This window comes from Poecilia reticulata, linkage group LG23, assembly GCF_000633615.1.
Source record: "Poecilia reticulata strain Guanapo linkage group LG23, Guppy_female_1.0+MT, whole genome shotgun sequence".
Lineage (NCBI taxonomy): Eukaryota > Metazoa > Chordata > Actinopteri > Cyprinodontiformes > Poeciliidae > Poecilia > Poecilia reticulata.
The window spans coordinates 10,983,806-11,004,246 of record NC_024353.1 but is presented as its reverse complement, the minus strand read 5'-3'; the positions used below and the strand labels follow the sequence as shown (position 1 = coordinate 11,004,246).

The window sequence follows — 20,441 nt, the reverse complement described above, 5'->3', positions numbered from 1 at the left end:
GACTGAAATTCCAGAATATTGCAAAAACAGAAAGATGTAAAAAAAAAAAAAAATAAATAAAAAAATTCCTAAAACACAACAAGTTCTGCACTTTTCCGGAATATAAACTTTGATGTGAAAACACTGCCACTGACCTCGTGGCCGATTGGTAACTTTTGACCTGCTCAGTCTGAATTCCAACTTCTTTGGCCATTCTTGTTGCATTTCCCTCTGGGGAAGTAGAAAAATCAAACTTCCAGGTCTGACCTGAATGCAGCATTACGGCTGTACAGAGAAGAGCTGCAATAAAAAAAAAAAAGAAGAAAGAAAAAGGTATTTATTATAAGTAAACCTTGAAATATTTTTAGGCAGTTAATTAATATGCATCTGAATATTCACTTATATCTTCTTACAATAACTTAATTTATGTTCAACAAGCTATCCATCCATGTACAACAATGTTTATTTAGTATAAGAAGATTATGTAGTGAAGAATGAAATCAGCGGGCAACTGAGAAAAGTCGGGGGGGGGTTTTTCTCCCATTTTCTGTCGTGAATGCCTGTTTCCCTTTCTTCCTTATTTTATCTCCAGCCCTCTGCATAGTCTTTGCTTCACATTCCGAGGAAGCCAAGTGACCTCAAAAGACCCCTCGCAGTCATCAGTCTCCCTCAAATGCTGGTTAATTAACAAAGGCGCAGTTTCGGCTGTGGCTAAATAGCCAGATCCCGTAATCAAACCGGGAGATCTGACAGGCTGTGATACAAGCTGCTAAGCAAAGGAAGCCATTTACTCACACAGAAACAGAGCACAGGAAAAAAAAATAATAATTACGTTCAGCCTGACCAGTCTGCGGTGTGTATGTGATGGCATTGGGTGTGATAAAGGAGGAGGGCGGAAGAGGAGGAATCAATTGTTAGCAGTTTGGGAGAGAAGGAAATTAGAATAAAAAGAAAGGAAAGGAAAGAGTCATGCTGACCAACAGGCAAAGAAAGGACGCAAAAAAAAGGAAAAGACAGAGTGCGACCTTTCATTCTGGTCCCCTCCCTTGACATCGCTAAATTGCTTCTATTGACAATCAACACCTTAAAAAGGTTATAGGGGACATTCAAAATCATTCTTTCATCAGCTTCGAAGCTCAAAACCTCCTCCTCCCCCCCTTCCCACCCTGCTTTTGTATCACTCATGAGAAAGAATGAGAAAGGAAAAGGAGTGGCAAAAAAAATATAATATGGCAATTTAGCTAAGTAATTACAGCATTTTACTCTCAACTACCTACCACCTACCCGCGGCTCCGTTGGCAGAGAAAGCTAATAATTCAATTTCTCAGTGACAGTAATTGTCAGTTGGTGTACCTAAAGGTCATATCAGTCACCCAAGAGAAAGAGAAAGGGAGAGCCCAGTGACACAATCACACAAGAGCAATTTAACATCAGAGCTAATGGGAGGAGTGAAGACGTGATGGACAGAATGAATGGGAGAGAGGTGGAAAACAGAGGGGCCTGGATGTTTGCATGGTCAGAAGATGTTTTCTTTTCTTCCTTTTTTTTAAAAAACCTCAGTCTTTACTTTAGCCCAAAATTATGCATAGTACTTCGTTTGCGTTTGAGAGGAAAGATCTCGGAAAATAAGATCAAACCACACATATCCGTTTTTGATTTAAAAGTGTATATATATTTTTTCATGCTAATCGATGGGATTTTAAATGCAGAAATTTCAAGTGCTTGGTGTCACAAAAATCTTGAGTTCCCTCCACAGTTCCTCTATCTCTACCGCCAGTGACAAGGAACAAACTAAATCTAAACCTAAATGGATTGATCAATAATTTTGGGATTAACTGGACACAGTCTCAAGAAAACCAATCAAGATGCTGTAATACTTGTTCTGCGCCAGTAGGTGTTAAAAATATCAAAAGTAACTACATCAACATTCATAAGAAGATCCCAAGCATCCCCAACGCTACTCTGAAGATCTACACTCTGAGGCTTCGCAGTCTGACACAGCTTTCAGTTCATGGATGATATTTCCGGTTGGCTCATTTACATAAAATAATACATCTGCCAACCTGGACAAAGCAAGTGTTAATGATCTGATGTAACGTTTTCTTTGTCATTGGCTACAAAGACAAGAAATATTTTTGAATGAGTCAGGGTGAGTCTTTCACACACAGTGTTGGTAGCATCATGCTGTTGGTCTGGTTTATTTTCAATGGTGCTTAAACATCGTACCTAATATACTGGGCAACAAAGCAGAAGAGTAATCACCATCCCCCCTAAATCAACACTTAAACAATTGAAAAGAAAAAAAAAAATCACCGACAGTTTTGTTACCATGTGGACGGGAGGTGTAAACGGGGCAGCAAGTCTGTACCCCTGTTAGCATAGAAACTGCCTAAAACTTTCTTTTTTCGCTCTTTTTTTCAATATTCCTCGTTAATAAAGGCAATTCAATAATAGATGCAATAAAAAGGTTGATACCTCATAAAGCAAGAAGTCAGGGCTGTGAGATAGGTAGCAAGAGGCCAACCTAGCCTGCCAAGTAATTGACTAATACAGTAGCTGGTATTAAAGTCATTCAGTGCCAAAAGGGAACAGGCAGCCGCTTGACCCTGAGCCACTTTGGACTAATCTAGCATTCAATCCAGCGTGTAATGACTGCTAGACCTGTCAATCCTCTAGGCTCTCCTTCACTCTCACACTCTTTCTCTCTCCCTCTCTCTCACACACACACTGACTCGTATTCCAAACAGCACTCCCAAAAGATACACCCCAAGTCAGCGTGTACATACAAGAAAACCTCCCATTCTTTCTCGCTTCTCACCGGGAAAATAAAACGAAGTCGTCTGTGGCTTGCCCGCTTTAATAGGTGTTGAAAGGGGATTTCAAGTCATTCAGACCGTCCAGATCCATCATCGCGCGGCGCTTCGAAAAGTTTCACTTCAGAGTTTTCAAAACAAATGAGCGCAGAGAGCAAGCGTTTTAGAATTGATGCTTCCATGGGAAACACCTAAGAGAAATTACCCGAGCCCCTTTACCAGACTGTGTTTTAGTGATCAATAGCTTTAATCCGCAGCGCGAGATATCCACTAGGATTGTAAAACAGACTTAATGGCTAAAGAAGGAGAGCACTTTAAAATTAAAGCTATCAATTAGGCCAGTACGTTTCTGGCCACACAGTGTTTGGCATCAGTTGCGTGATTGAGGTTTAGATTATCCAGAAAAGTAGAAATAAATTACAGCATATTCTATAAATGCACAGTAAATCACTTTTTCTTTGTGGTTATGGTGAAAATAGTGAATCGCATAATGATTCACAACAGATTTGGTATGAGATTTAAGGTGGATGATATACTTATATTATTTTCCCTAGATGGATGATGTTGACAGAGTATAAGACGGAAAACCAGAGACTAAAACCCAAACCAAAGCATCTCAAAATTAAACAAATTTGACATTTATTTTTCCAGCACATTGTCAACTATTTTTATAAAAACCTACAGAATGGCTTCCTGTTCCCTCAACTTGCTCTGCCTTCAACTAAAGCCAATTAGAATGCATTTGGTATCCAAAATAGCTTCATTTGTTTATACCGATTGTCAGATTTATTAGACTACAAGCTAGAAACTGAGAATCTTCATGCTATGGTGGCCGACAGGTACAAACGTGCAGCAAATGGCAAAATACGCCAAAAACAGGTGTAGACGTGCAGCAAACAGTGAAACGATCCGCAAACACACAAATAATGCAAACCTTAAAAGATGCAAGAACACACAAAAAAGCTAATGCAACAGAAAAATGAAGGAAAAGAACCGAGGCAATCACAAAAAATAAGAGCAAAAACTTACAATCAGCAAAACAAATGCAAATGAAAAATGCTGCAATCACAGAAAATATGAGCAAATCCTGCAAATATTTAATACATCAAAAACCTTAAAACATAAACATAATATGGAACACTATTTTGTGGCAACACCGTCATACCCACACAACTTTTAACCAAAATGGACAATGGCTTTCATATATTTTACTTTTTGTCCAAAACATATTTGTCTATTATAGATGATTCTTGGGAATCCAACATCCCTTACTTCTTTGTTTTAAAGGATATATTGCATAATATGTTCCTATATCTCTTAAACAGCACAGATAATTATCCAACAGAATAAACTTGTGGCTATTTTATGATTGCACGAGCTAAATTACGAGTGCCTTGGTAGTACATCAGCCACACAGACGCTTGCTGCTGAATCCGTGGTCATATCACCAAACAAAACGATACCTGTCACACTACTTGTGCAAGCACCTTAAAAGAAACCCAAGCGAGAGAGAAAAGAAAACCGAAGAAACAGAGGCACTTCACAACACTGTCATTGCCATTCATAATACGCATTGACGTATAAAGAGGGCCATTAGGGGCCCCAACCTGGGAGCCATTAAATCATTTTAAATCGTTGTAACATCCCATTAGTGTCAGTGATGGGACCACCTAATGGTGTTTTAGAGGGATAACCACGAGGCGCTCCATTTGGACTGAATCACATGGGTCCTCTCTCCTCTTCTACGGCCCCTGTCCCCAGCTTTGCACCTCCATCTCAAAGATACCGAAGGGTCACCCGTGGTTTGAGTGCCGGGCCTGACACAGGGGACCTTAGGAGGTCTTTTTTTTCTTTTTTTGCCTGTTAGCAGCTGCTTTTTTTGTATCTCATGTATGAGGAAGGCTGCTGAATAAGGAAGCAGAGCAATACCACCCTGATGAATTAAGCATGATGCAGGTAGTTCATAATAGGCCCATTATGCTGCCTTTAGCTGTGTCAATTGAAAACAGGAAGACAAAAACCTTGGTGTGTCTTTCTCTTGGGAGAAAGTCTGTTGCTGTTGTTGCTTAATAATATCAGGCAGAAAGTTCATGCATACAGCAATTTTTCAAGCTCAGGACATCCGGGGTTTTCTGGAAGATGAAAATGCGACGAAGGATGCCGCAATTCTCAAAGCCAGAGCACTGGTGAGATTTACATAGAGAGTATGAGGACCTGGTTTTCCAGTATTGCTCGAGTTTCGCATCAGCGACAAAGTTCATCTTTAACTGTTCTCCATTTAATATTTTTCATGTCATAGTTCATTGATAAACTCACAAATATGTTCTTGGTTTTATGGATCACTTTGTGACCTAACATTGTACAAGTTAATCTGCTGATGTCATTGTACCGTTTGTACTTTCAGGAAACTTCTCAGAAAACAGCAGCATTCACCTGAGAAACATTCACATCTCAAATGTATTTATTTAATAGAAGTGATGCCTTGCAATATTAAAAGAAACAATACTTTTGATCATATCTATCTCGATAAATCACAGGTTGTTGTTTTTTTTTACCATTTACATACTGTACAGGACGAGCAGAAGTACAGTAAGACAGAACGCAACAATCAACTTTAGTGAGGGAAAGTTTGGTCAGTAGTGAACAAAATTGATAAGGACATGCCAATTTTATGTCTCACCCTTTAGGAAGGAATATGTTCGGTGTCAATTTTCTGTGTAATGGACTCTGCAGAACCTGCTGAGTTTCACTCCATGTCTCTTTTGGTTCCATAATGACGGTTTGACTTTTGAAAGACAGCAATGACCTGATTGATGACTTTAAGAAACACCTAAAGGCAGCTCAAAGAAGTGCTCACCTTTGAACTATTTTTTTGTAAGAGGCTATAGTTAGGTTCATTCTACAATCCTTTCCATCACAGTGATTATGGTTTTGAAATGAGTTCCTAAAATGGACCAGAGCAGTACCATGTGGGTTAACTTCAGCCATCAAAATAGAGTAGCCCGAAAGGTCTCTTAGATATCTAATGTCACAATTCTAAATCTTAATTTTAATGGAGATCAGCTGGTGCTTATGGCAGCAGTTTTACCAACCTGGTTGAAAAGAATCAGGACTAAGATCTGAAAAGGTTCTCAATCAAAACCCGAATCTCTTTGGCCAACAACTCATACAATTCAGTTATGTCAATTAAAGCAGGAAAGCAATGTGTAATAACAACCACCTGCAAATAAACAGGGCAGCAAAATGTGATTACCTTCTTCGATCAAATCACAAAGGTGATGGAAAAACCTCTAATCAGAACATCCAAACCCGAAAATATGCCAGGCTGATGCAACTTGGAGAAGAAGAAGAAGAAAAAAAAACTCTGTGAAATATGCATCTCTTAACTTTTTTTTTTTTCTCTATTTTTCTCGGCTGGATGATAAATAGCACATTCGGCAGACCCTTGGTGTGCCCTCAGAGTTCTTAAAGGAACAAAGCCATGATGAATGGATCAATGCCAACAGTCTAGGAAAACAGCTCTTCCGGCCGATAAAAAAGATTTGCCAATGACAACTGGGGGACAGTGCTGACCCAGAGAGTGAGTCTTTGGGGTATGCCCCCCCAGAGGAGCCCTGGTGATGGAGCTAGGATCACCATTAGGGGGAAGATTAAGTGGCCCTGGCTTCCTATTCTTACTTAATTATACATGCAAGCCCTTCTCTACGGCCCGCTGCAGCACCTCAGAAAAAGGCAGAGTGCTTCTTTGTCTCAGCCACTGGCCGTCTCTTTGATGGCTTATTGGATGTCTCTCCTGACAACCGCCGGGCACAGACACAACTCCCATTGGCCAAGGTGTCAGGAAAGCCGAGAGAGATGGATAAAATGGGAAGAAGAATAAGAAAGAGTTGCAGAAGACAGCAGGGGAAAGACGGGCGTATTTAGTTTTCATTACACCGGGAGCTTGAAGAACATGGGGGAGGAAAAAAAAATGTCCTTGTCAGAAGGAGAGTCTCTGGAGGTGCTCGGAGGCGTGCCAGTGCCATTCACTGACACTCAGCTGACAAATATGAATAGAGCAATTCATGCTTGAAAACAATGGCTTATGAATAATCAACAGGATCCATGAATCCCTCTAATAAACAAAAACATACCACTAGGGATGGAGCGGACAGAAGAGACAAGCTAGAAAGACGTCTAATATATGCTAACAACATGCATCACTACGTGACAATAGTTTTGCTACTTTGCAGCAGCTCATATGCATCCAGTGTGCAGAACTCGCTCGTCAAAACTCCTTCAGTTCCAATACCGAAGCAACAACTTGCAAGTAAAAATGGCCCGTTTTTGTTCTCTTTAAACTTTATTTCAGTTTACCCCATCGTCTCCAGAAGTCACCCAATCAGTAGATAAGCTCTACATGTGTGTAGCTGAATCTTAGAAAAAGTTATGCGTGGAGGTTTGTGTGAGAACGTTAGCGAACAAACAGCATCGTGAAGACCAACAGATGGGTCAGGGGAAAGGCCATGCATCGCAAAACTTTCTATTTCTTTAAAGCTGGCATACTGGCGCAGATCGAATCTAAAGGGTTTCAGAATGTTGACAAGAAACGGCATCTGAAATATTCCTCTACATAAGAGGATTTAAAAAAAAATAGAACAGCGAGTACACTTTCACATCAGGTTGCGCAAAGGACAGTGTCAATAATTAATCCTGGAGGCAACTCAGCTCCAGTGTACTCATCATGTTTTAAGAACATAACTTGAGGATGTCATTAATATTCAATGCGACTGCGAAGATGCTCCCCATCATCGCAGTTTTTGTGTGTGTAGGGGAGTGGAAATCAACATTTATGTCCTTAGGCAACTTTGACTCAAACTCGGGCTGCATCTGTCGAACGTGGAAACATTTAACAAGGATTACAGGGTGTTAGCGGGTTAATAGCTAATCGATACGTGGTCTGTAGTGCCTGTGAATTCCCAGTGGTCTTATCTAACTAATCACATATAGCCGAAAGCTCCTGCAAAACGAAGGGATGTGATGAGGTTTGAGGATGGTGCACTTGTCTTCTGAGAAGTGACTGGTATTTAGGAAGTTAAACAGGCTATTTGCATTATTGTATTTTACATTTTTTAAATACAAGTTTCTGAAATACTCGAGCAAATCTTACAACAAGTACATCAAAAATGATTTTTTTTCTTTTCAACCTGGCACTTTGCTTTTGGGAAAGGGAACATATCACAGAACTGTCTCGTAACTAAGGCCGACATGTTATTTCAACCAAATTAGCAAGAGCTGCTTTTAGGACTAAAATCAATAATCAAGCCCACTGTTTACTATTCTAGCAGATTGGGTCAAAGCTTGAAGCAAACTGAAGGGTGTGTGTTTGCTTTAGACTAAGAGGAAAGTTTGCAGAGGAAGTTTGGAGTTGGGGCGCTCGCTTATTAAGATCTTTGGCCGTTGCATTTGAAAGTGCAGCCTTTTTTTTTTTAACGCTGAGAGGTTAACTAAGGCACGTCATTTCACGAACATAAAATATCACGCAACTCTGCATTAACATTTATGCCCATAAGCTATCTATTATTAATTATAATTTGAGAATGATGAGCTGAAAGTGACATTAATGGGAGTAACAAGATTGATTTACTTGGACTCAACTCGGAAGACTTTGATAGAAGCACCATGTACACACTGCAAATGAGCATGAGCACGTACACACAAATTCATGGCCATCATTTTAAAGGACATTACTCTGACTTACGTCCTTTTCCTGAAAAACCACCATAACTCAGCCAGTTCATCTTACAGCATCTCGCAAAAGTATTTTTACCCCTTGAAATATTTTGTTCCAGCTCGAACCTTCAATGTATTTTATTAAGATTTTATGTGTTCGTTTTTATGCATAATGTCACCGTTGCTAGGACTTTTGCCTTACAGTATTAACATCCCAGCCTCGTATATCGGCCTGCCATCTTTCTCATTGGAGCTTGCATGTTCATGCTTCCTCCTCTTTTGGTAATCCAGTTTCTTTCGGTCACAACATTTTTTTTATTTTACGTTGTGTTTTAAATTGGTCGTGGGTGTGTGAATGCTTGGTTCTTTATCCTGCGTATTTCTGTGTTGCAGCCACCTGTGAACGTAGTTTGAGTTGGTTTTAGTTCTGAACTTTGACTACCCCATTCTACCACACACAAATGGTTTGATCTAAACCACTCCATTGTATCTCTAGCCGTATGTCCGAGTCCTAGCCTTAAGTCTTTTCAGCCTCCTAACTAGTTTTCTTTCAGGATTGCTCCGTATTGAATTTGATCTATCTTTATATCACTTCTAATCAGCTTTCCTGTCTCTGCTGAACAAAAGGATTCCCGTAATATGACGTTCAGAAGTAGTTTAAGTTGCTACCATCTATGTTGACCAAAAAACCCCCCAAAAAAACCACTTTTGATCTCATTTGGTCAGTCCGTGTTCTTCCACATGTTTGTGGTCTCCACTATATGGCTTGAAGCAAACAGGGGAACCTCTGTCTTTCCTTTGACAATGGCAGAAAATTGACTGAAAGTTTTATATAATTTATGAGTGTCATTATTTACATAATTTATAAGATGATTATCACGTTATGGTTTAATCATAATTCAAACACGATACAGTGTCTGAGGTTTCTCTAATATGCATTACAATCATAAATCAAAGCATACACATTTCTAATCTTAGCACGCTTACAGGACTAATCAGCGTCTGAATTCTACCATCAAACACAAACACATGTACCAGTCTTAACCAGAAACACAGAGGCATGAGTGAAATCAATAGGTGAAAATCAATTAGAGTGTGTTTGCATGTATGGATTGACACCTCGAATCATCAGCCCTATTGATCCCCCTCTGCTGTGATCTTCATAAAACCCATTTGTTCCGGCTGAAGTTTGCATATCCAGCCAATAAGTTGTTCTTTCTCCTCATGCTTGCATAAGCAGTAGCTGAGGGGGGTCGGGAAGAAAAACATGAGAATGTAGAGAAATATATTTTTAGGTTTCCATCAGAGAAAGGTTTTTTTCAAAGGAAGAATTCTAAAAGTTAATTCCACGCAAACATAAAAATGAGCTACAAATCTTAAAAATGGAGCCAGCTGAACTTTAACCCACATTTTCCCAGACTGCAGTTTTCACAACATTGTAACAAGCATGGACGCAGTTTGGTTTATTCAATATCAGTATGGATAAACATAGACCCACTTTATTGCAAAGCTAACAACAGATTTGGAAAGTCTGGGTTGGATTATTCTACATTGAATTCAGATTCTTTAAGGTTTACCCTGGAACCTACAGCAGCGACTTTCCAAAATTTCTCTATTTCCTCCTGGTATTTATCATTCTTTGTGATATGGCTATCGCTTGGGATCACTATGTCTATAATTACTATTTTCTTGTGATTTGTGTTGCACAAAAACATCTGATTGATTAGTCATCAGTTTTGTTTCAGTCTGGATCAAGAAGTCTCGCAGGATGTTTGCTCATCCTTCTCAACGACTGGTAGAGTTGTCTCAATCGCACTTGGTGATACCTCCCATATTCTTTCTTTGTTGTATCTTTCTGTTGCTATGACAGATGACTTATATCTCTATGTTGTCTTAATTTAAGTCTTTCCTACATCTTTATCCAGTGGGGACAGTTGTCCATATGGCTGGTGTTGTCTCTTAATCAAGTCTTTCAGTTACAAATTTTGTGGCATATAATCGTTTTTTTGCTCACCATGATGTCCCAAGTAGACATACACCAAAGTCCATCATTCACTCCTAATGCATACTCAAGTCCAGTTCTTATGAGCTACCATCTCAACTTTTAGATGTATCCCATCTCCAACACACCTGAACCAAATGAACTGCTTGTTACCAGACCTTCAGCCTGGTAACAAGTCATCTATGTAATGGTATGTTAAATTACTAGCCAGTTGCACTTGTTCTTAGTTTACCCCAGTTTTATTTTGTAGGTTTGTAGGTATTCTATACTGGACTTATCTTTTGAAAGGTTTGAAGCAAATATGTCTTATTTGAACTTATTCTCTTTTTGATGTGATTTCCTATTCCTATCAACAACACAGTTATTTATCTTCATACAGCAATGTAGTCAGTCAGAGTAACACAAAAAATGACTAATGCCACCAGTCCTGTCAGGGAACCTTGTGAATTAGGAAAAAAATACTAAGCACTGTTTTCCTTTCATTTGTAGTTATTCAGACTATGAAAAAAATCAATAAAATCAAATTCCAGACTTCTCAAACCTGCTCAGGAACATTGACATCCCCCTTAAAAAAACTCAAGTTCTCAACTGCTAATCTACCCACCATGAAACAAAAAGCCCAGATGAACTTATTTGTGACTGAACTGATTGCTCTTAATCATAAATTATGCACTCATCGTGGGCCCACAAAAGAAGACATCCCCACTCAGCAGTCAAATGTAATTACCAAAGTCAGGCATATACTCTGCTGTCTGGGATGCGTTCCTGACAAGCAACACTGACTGATGACCTTCCTGGTTGCAGACTCCTTTAGTTGGGTCGCTAAGCACAAGACACACCCCAGTCACCCAGCCACCTTTCTAAACTTCCTCCATCCAACCTGATCTTTAAAGTCCAATTACCTTCTCAGGCACTCATGTGACCAGGCAACTAAGTTATTTACAATTCGAATCATCGGGCTGCCATGAATTGTCTAGTCCATCATTCACAATCAAGGGTTTATCACCCCATGCTGCTATGTAGGGCAAAGAAATATGACTCTCCATCATCGACTGGCAGAAAGGGTTGGGCTTTGGTGTAAAGAGGAAAGGGAGGAGAGGGCTAATTTGACACAGCTCGCTTGGCTTGCCATAATTGCTCCGTCACTGTCAGTCCTTGAGAGGCCTTCTCGCCGTACAATTTGGACGCAATTACCGACCATTTACCAGTGGCCGTTACGGCCCCCCCCACCACTCTCCCCTTCCCTAAAAACCCCCCGCCCGTTCTCCCGTTTGGCCGGTAGCTGGGATGTGCCATGCCTCATCAAACGTGGATGCGGCCCATTAATGAACACTGTTAGCATTTCTCTTAAACTTCTCCTGCCTCTAATAAACAAGCAGTGTTCCATGAAGGAGCATTGCCATTCTCGTGACATGATATTTATTGTCTCTGCTGGTGGGAGAGAGCCCAGACTTTAGGACAGAGGTGAGGGAGAGAGAGGTGGCTTGAAGTGAAGAGAGATATATCAGCGCAGAGTAGGGGGTGAAGCAGGGAGGGGTGAAGTACAAAGATGGATGAAGATGGGGAGATGCAGACTGTAACATCTCTTTTTGTGTTGATGATGTTAGTTGCCACCAGAAAACATTCTATTCTGAACAGATTTGTGCAATTCAGGTCAGAGGTTTACATGTCCTCTTTGGTATGAATGTCATTATTATGGAGAATTTTTGGAGACACATTTACTTATCAATATGCCCTGAAACAATATGCTAATTGCTGTCGTCAACAATTTCCGGAATAACTATCGCTCAACATTTGACCACTCTTATTGGTAGAATTTCTCCGTTCTACTAAACTAGCCTTCCTGGCAAGACCAAATTTTAGTCAAATTTCAAAGACTTTTAAACTAGCAGATTCTGTTTTGATCCGGACCCTCTCCTGTCACACTTGGTTGTGGCTGGTGACACTGGTGGTGTTCTGCCGCTTTGCAGTTTATGATAAGCTTGTGGTTTTGGTGATTGCTGAGCCGTTCGGGAACACCCCAAGACATTTCCTTTCATCTTGGGGTCAGGGATGGGTCAAACGGTTGATAAGCAGCAGGGAAACAATACAACAATGATAATAAAGATCCACCAAAAGTGGATTTGGAACGGCTAACATTAAGGCGTTACCAAAGCATGTGAGTGCATGACATAATCTTGTTGCTACAAACAAAAGTGTACAGCCCAAGTACAAATTGTTAATAAATATGCATATGTATTTCTTTAAGACTGTATAAATTTGACAAATAGCTGTGAAGTAAATTAAAGACAAAAAAAAGATCTATAACAAAAAGCATCTCCAAAGTTCACTGTTGAGAAACTATATCAGAGCAGCAGATTGGGGTCACTGTGCTTCCTTAGAAACAAATTATTTTAAATGTGCTGAGCATTTTTAACAAGGGTGTCAATAATACTGAAGGGGACTGTATGGCTACACACACACACACACACACACACACACACGCACACACGCACACGCACACGCACACGCACACACACACACAAGCACACCCGCACACGCGCACACACACACACTACATATGTTTTAATAGGTACTGGAAAGAAATGAATAAAAGCGATGATCAAGCGTGAGCTGTGTTGTGTCTCTGGAGACATTACTCCACCGTCACATACGTCCCCCTCTCTCCGCTCACCTCTGAGACCTGAAGAAATTAATGAAGCCCAGTGCAACTGCAGTCAAAGGCACAAAATGGCTGCTCATTAATAGCCTGCTGTCATAGAGGCCATTATGACACAGCTAGATATTAGAAGTAGGGGAGATTTTATCCCCAAGGCCTCTGGTGACAAACAAAAATGATTGGAAAAAATAGTTAAGTTACAAAAAGAAAAAAAAAATATTGCAAATTGGTGTGGATGTACTGGCACACACATTTGATGTTGGAATGTTTTTTTTTTGGTAACTTTCTTTGCATTCGTGCATGGTTTTGAAATCAGCATGAAAACAGCACAAAGTCTTGCTGTGATGCCATTTAATGCAAAGAAGTAAAAAAAAAAACAGAACATAAAAACAAAGGGATTCAAACTCACTCAGAAAAACATGCTGGCATAAATAACCGTGGCAACAAAGTGAGACTTTTCATGTCTCTGTGGAGATACGAGCTGCCATTGTACTTGGTGTTTAGTTGCTCACCAATAAACTCATTAATTTGCTTAATTATGAAACTGCCTATCAATTTCCCCTCCCTTGGATATTTTCCACAACAACATAGCACATTTGGAGGCTGTGTTCTCACTATCACATAATAAACAAATACAAAATACACCAGGGCCTGATTAAAGGCCTTTACACTACAGAGAGCGCGATATGCGCAGAGAGGCAACAGTGTTTGTTTCTCGGCTCGCAGATGAAATTGTTTCAGCTCGTTTTTGACAGCTACAGACCGGCTGGCCATTACTGACTGGTGGGGAGGGGAGGGAGGGGATGCAGGGGGGAAAAGGCTGGTTGTAATAATTAACGTATACCAATAACCTGAATAAATTAATGCCTCTGTTGTGTGTGCGTGCGTGTGTGTGTGTGTGTGTGGAGCTTGTGGTTTTGTTAAGCTGTCGTGCAGTTGCAATTTCAAACGGGCTTTGTTCATCCTGATTATTTTTTTCTCTCTCTTGTATAGTTTGTATTCATGTGTGCGCATGCATGTGTGTTTTCTGAATATGTGGCAATATGATAAAATAATTGCATCTCAAATATAAAAGTTACCTTTTGTTCCAATTACTTAAAAAATGTTTTTAAAAAAACAAGCAGGTCATCTTTTCAGCAATTAACCTGGCCTCAAAATATTCGAATATTGTCTACAGATTATTGAAATCTCATGTGATAGACAAACACAAAGTAGTTTTTTACAGCACTAATTAGAAAAGCAATAGACCCATGATAATTCTGGAAGAGCTGCAGAGACCAACAGCTCATGTTAGAGAATTAATCATAAGAAAAAAATGGCCTTTATTGGCATTATAAAAGGATAATTTTAGATCAAAAACTAACATCATGCCCTCCATTAGACCTGGTGGTAGCAGAAGCATTCTATGGAACCACTTTAGCAGGGAAAACATCAGTGTGGAGGTTCAGATTTCAGCTGAACATTAACACTGGACAGCAAAGAGTATGAGCTCGATTGGAATGATTTAGATCAAGGGATATTCATGTGTTAGAAGAGTTCGATCAAAGTCAACTACAGCTAAAATCAACTGAGAATCAACAATAAGACCTGGAAATATACATAGGCAAGATCCCCATTCAGTTTGACTAAGCTTGAGGTGTTTTTCAAAGGGAAATAAGCAACTCCAATTTCAGACAAAGTTGGTTTAACAACATACTGACTCCGTGGAGCTAAAAACAAATATGCCCATCACTTTTCTGGATTTAATTTGTAAAAAAAACAAAAAACAACACACATTGTTTTGCCTTCCACTTCCCAATCATGTACTACCTTCTGCTGGTATATCACATAAAATTAAAAAAACACCAAAATCTGTGGTTGTAGCTTGACAAAAAAAAGTTCAAGATCTACAAAGACTTAGTCAAAGCACTGTATCTTAGTATTTAAAAGAACATTTTTCATTCAAATCCTGAACACGTAACATGCTAAACTCACACCCACCCCTTATGTGTCTAACCAATTTTTTACCCCATATAGGTCTTTTACTCTGTTCTCCACTTTGAACTAGCTCATCCATTTTGACAGCAGCAAGAGCAGGACACATTCGCACATCTAAAACGTGCAAACCCTGTGTATGCACACAAAAGTGTCCTGCACCCACATAAACATTAGTATAAGATGCACACACAGGCACAAACAGGGGAGGGTGGGAGGCCATCGACAGACAGGGTAAATCTCATTATTTGGTCCTCATCCCAGAGAGTGAATTGAGAGTCAAGTAGGATGCATGCGGTAACCACAATGAAATTACAGCTGCTGTGAGGCTGAGCGCCGCTAATGCACCCCCATTGTGTCCTCGAGTGCATCTAAATAAGCTGGGGTAAAAGGCAGCCTGCACTAGGCCTGCTAGGGTTACAGTGTATGTGTGTGTATACTGAGCAAAATGTAAGGCTGTGATGTATAGGCTGTTTTTAGGGCAAATGATGGGCAACTTGCAAGGGCCACCTGATGCATCCTTGTAGAAGTCCGTGAGGCTTATGAACTCAGACGGCGGTAATGCACGCGTAAAGTCAGGATATTTTCCAAATCTCATTTTGAAAAGGAAATGTCAGCCTGTCCCTGGAAAACAAAGCATACTTCTGGCAGCACCAGTCAAATGGAGCACAAAACGTGTTATGTTTCACAAACATAACATGTAGTTTTTTTTAGCTACATGTATCACATGAAAGTGTATATTTGTCAGAGTACAGATCTCAAAATTGCAGTTTTTTTGTGTGCGTCTTGTAATAGTACTGTAAATGGACTGCATAAAGGCTCACTGTTCCCTTCACACGTTCCTAGTCATACCTGTTGACAGTCAATGCTGGAGGTTGAGGTTATTACAAAGTAATTTAAATTAAGAGTTTTTGTTAACCCCCTTGCCCCCCAAGAAGATCGGCATTATGGGAACAATTTTTTTTGAAACTTTGCTGGCTCTCTTGTTGACAGAGAGAAAAAAAACTCCTGGTGAGACTTGTGTCTGTTTTTGGAGCGATAAGTCTCACATTAATGGCAGCAGAAAATGAAACCTCAATTGAAGATGACGGTCAGAAATATTACTAATCAATGGTTGACCCCTTCATGTCTTGTTAGAAGATTTTGTTGCAAAACCTGCTTCGCATAATAAGCTAGAAACCTCAAAATAAAACTGGTGAAAAGCTCCTATTCCATGCATAATTGAATAAGTTTAAATCAAAAGCTGAAATAAATCTAAAAACACACTGCAGCTGACGTTTCAGTTGCTACAAAAACTACAGTATTAGATATTGGGACAAAAAAAAAATGTGAAAGAAAAGAAGAACATAAAAATAAAGCACTAAAACTGTCAGAAAGATTCAAAACAGGAGATCCGGATCTATTCATAATGAATAAGAGATGTTTGAAAGGTGCAGGCTGAATATGAACAGTGAGTAGGAGGAGGACAATCACTTATCTTCCCATACTGCGCAATGCTTAACCCTCTCATAACCCCGTACCTCTCCCTTTCCCCTCACTGCCGGCTCTGCCTCATCAACAAAAGCCTTTGTACAGTCAACACTGCTGTTTTTATTCATGTAACATTTATCCTCAGAGCTGTCCGTCAGGCGCTGCGGGGACGGCTGATCTAAAACAGAGCCTCGCGCTCATGACAGGCGGATAGAGCCGTAACTCTAGAATGCTAACCTCCGCTGTTATTTGGCCCGCAGAGAGGCGGGAGAAACTGAGAGAGTGAAGAAAAAAAAAAGAGAGATACACAGCCTAATGACAAGTACAAACACAGGCACAGCTTTGTTCCAGCTCTATAAAACAGTTGACTTCAGTGGGATCGCCTTAGCTTCAATGGGCCCCATCAAACTGGTGTTATTTAGACTTCAAACCACGGAGTAAGCTAGTTGTGGCGTCTCTTGCTAATGGCTGGTAGCACGATTCGGTTAAGCAGCTTATTTCTGACATAAATAATGCATCCAGACAGATGCGCTTGACTTTTTGTTGAATATGAATCGCTCGCGTGATTGACACCGAGGTTTGTTGAGCGCTAAGTTGATTCTACCGTCTCACCTTTGGAAACAGGCCTGTCTCATTTAATATCCCAAATGTTAACATAATTATGACAACCAGCACCGATTTTTGCACGTGTCTGGATAATATCCGTGACAAAATTAGGCTACCATTTTTTTTTCTTCTTTGGGGGGAGGCAGTGTGGTACCGTGATAGCTTTTGAGTATCAAAGGCAACAAGATTGTCTGGCTTTTTAGCAGCTTAGCCAAATCAAATCAGAAATAAGAAGACTATCTTTGGTTTAATTCTGGATACCTTCACAAGACACCCCCACTTAACTATCCACTAACCCCGCCCCCTCTTAGCCTTTCCTTTTAACAGTCACTGATTCCAATCAATCAACATTAATTAAGAAGGCACCCATACACATATATGTCACATGCTAATAGGGCAATGATATGAGCATTTAGTTGCTGTGCTTTATGTTAATGCTGCTGGCAGCTTACACACAATGATATGGATGATGCAATAGGCCATGGGAACATTGATAAGAAAATGCCAAGAGAACCTTATTTACATGCACAGTGGGACAAACTGGTATTTCACGCTGCCTCACTCTGTTGAACCTTATTTACAAGCTGTAGCTTTTTCACTTATGGTGGTGGAGGAGTCACATTAGTTTCAGCAGAGCCAGCAGAATGGACTCCAAATGTAAAAAATGGAAATTTGAGTCAATCTCACTCAATGAAAAAAAGGCACATCAGCAACAGATTAACATCTCTGTAATACAAGATGCCCCCCTCCACCCATTTCTGTGTCTTTTAGGACCCTGATGGATCAAGACGGGACAAGTCTCATTTTATTTTTAATCCTCCCCCCTCCTCCCAACTCCCCATCTACGGTGTTAGGTGATGGGGATAAATAGCTTGCCGACTGCTCACCTCCTCTGGCTTATAATGTTCCCTATCTGAGCAAAGATTATCTCCATAAAACAGCTTACGGACAAGAGAAATCAGTGGAGAGTGAAAATAGAAGACATTTCACAGGAACTATCAAGCATATGTTCATCAAAATAATGTAGCTATGAGCTGTTGTGCTGTCATGTCAGTTTCTCTTATTTCCCGTATTGTACGTTTCAATATCACTCAACACAGAAAAGTCAAAAGTAAGGGGGTGGGCTATAATCCTATGACATAAGTCCACAGGATGCTCATAGCTCTACATGGACTGGGTGAACCTTAAAACCAATGTTCTACTTCAATGGGAATAGTGTCAAAAACTTTAAAGAGGGACTATAGACAGAATATGATCTATTAAAAGATATGTCAGACTGTGTTGAACCACTACCCGAACCTATTTTCAAATAAAGTTTATAGATTTTAAGCATAGCTGAGGTCATATGCTAATAAAAGCTTAATGTTAGCCTCCTATATGTATCCCAAACCAGCTTTATATATTTAGGATCAATGATCTGTCAGAAAAGCCAATGTTATCCATATTCAACTCTCTGTCTGATGACTGAATATAACAGAATCATTTAGAGATAGTCCTACGTTTTTTTTTATTATTTATTTCTTACCTTTGGTGCAAAGGCAACACAAACAGCCTCACTGAGAGATGTCAGTGCCATAGTGTCATCTGTATTCTTAAATTTGAATTAAAATGTGCCTTCATGTTTATTTTTATCCCACTGACACTCATGGAAACAGTGGTGAGGAGCTTGTCCTTGACGCAAAACGTGCAGTACAATAAGGAAAAGTCAATATTAGGTCACTTCAGAAAATTGTACCAACGTTGATTTCACTTACTGGCAATACTTCTAGGTTTCAACCAGTGAAAGTTGGAGGCATTATTATGAAGTTCGAGAACCAGATAGACTGGGAGAAAACCTGGGTACACATAGAAACTCCGTGTGGTAGAAGTCTAAAGACAGGCCTACTGCCAATATCTGAGTCAGCAGGAGACAGTGGTACCACACAGCCATACCATGGTCACAACAATCATTATTTTGATCTTTATGAGTTGAAAGCTTTGAGGAACATAGTGCTAGACTTTTCCTGGGAAAAAAAAGAGAACCAAAAGAACATTACTGCAGGTAAAATCTGCCAAAGCTTACAGTTTGAGATAGAGCTAATCATCACACAGTCATACTGCAAACTCTGTTACAGTCATTTTGCCGTTTCAAGCTAAAAAGTTAAGATGTCGGTCTTTGGGAGTAAACCAAAGTACAAGAGAAATGTGTTGCATTAATTGTCACTACAGTAATACGATATCTGGTATTTTCATTTTCCTGTTTGGAAGCTTGAAAGTTTGAAAGTATATGTTGGCAGAGAGCAAGAGTAGTTATACAAAGTCAGTGCCGGAAAAACCATATACAAGTTTTTCTTTTTAAAGAAAGTTCTGCTGACAATATACCTGAACCAGAAGAGGACAGTGGTAATGGCCACACAAGCATACCACTGCCATTGCCATCGTTATTTTTGCTGTTCAGAAGGTTAAAAAAAAAGTTTGAGGTACCAAAGTGTTGAACATTGGGAGAATAAAGCACCAGGAGAAAAAGCACCCAAGAGAATTCTAGCAAACTTTACAAAGAAATGCCCACAGACCAGGTTTGAACCGAGGATCCTCGCCATGAGGATACTGTATTAATCACCCCACAACTGCACCGGCTTTTAAAGGTTACTTACTTTTAGAGGGAGGAACAACTCCTGATGCTACTTGTTAATACAAAGCACCAATACATTTTATTGTAGGGACTGCATGGGATCAAAAAGGAATTTCTTGTGAACACGCGTGCTAAATGAATCCCAGTCAACTGTAAATGTAATGGAAAGCCACGAAGAAAAGTTTCTTGACTTCATAAGTATTAGAACTAAGCACAAGGATTGTCCTTGCAAACTTTCGGCCTTTGTTGCTTATGCCAACCTGCCTCTGTGTATTTCATCTCCTGTCCTCCTACGTTGTGTGATATAAAGAAAGAACCTTAGTAAACTCAGTGATGTTTGTAAGAGTTCTGTCTCCCGCTCCCAAGCGATAATTATTTGATCTTGTTTAGTTCATTATTCATCTTGAGGGAGCTGGTTGCGACTTGTGGATAAATGCCATATGAAAGGCATTGTGCGCCGAAGATGCATCCTCACTTTTATCTCGGCTCCCACAACAGATCAATTAGTAAAACTAAACAGTAAATTATTAATCGCATTGCTTTGTGTCCCCGTTCCATCACCGGAAGAAAACAGTTCATTAGAGAGAGAAGAGAAAAGCGGTCGGGGGGGCGACT

General features: G+C 39.9%; 1 long non-coding RNA gene across 2 annotated transcripts in view; it reads right to left on the bottom strand.

Moving 5' to 3' along the window:
- Positions 1-20,441, bottom strand: part of LOC103459465 (uncharacterized) — a 134,885-nt gene that overhangs the window by 2,344 nt on the left and 112,100 nt on the right. For both annotated transcript variants that reach the window (XR_532748.1, XR_532747.1), the window contains one exon: positions 135-279. This is a non-coding gene — a long non-coding RNA (uncharacterized LOC103459465). The remainder of the gene's footprint in view (positions 1-134; positions 280-20,441) is intronic.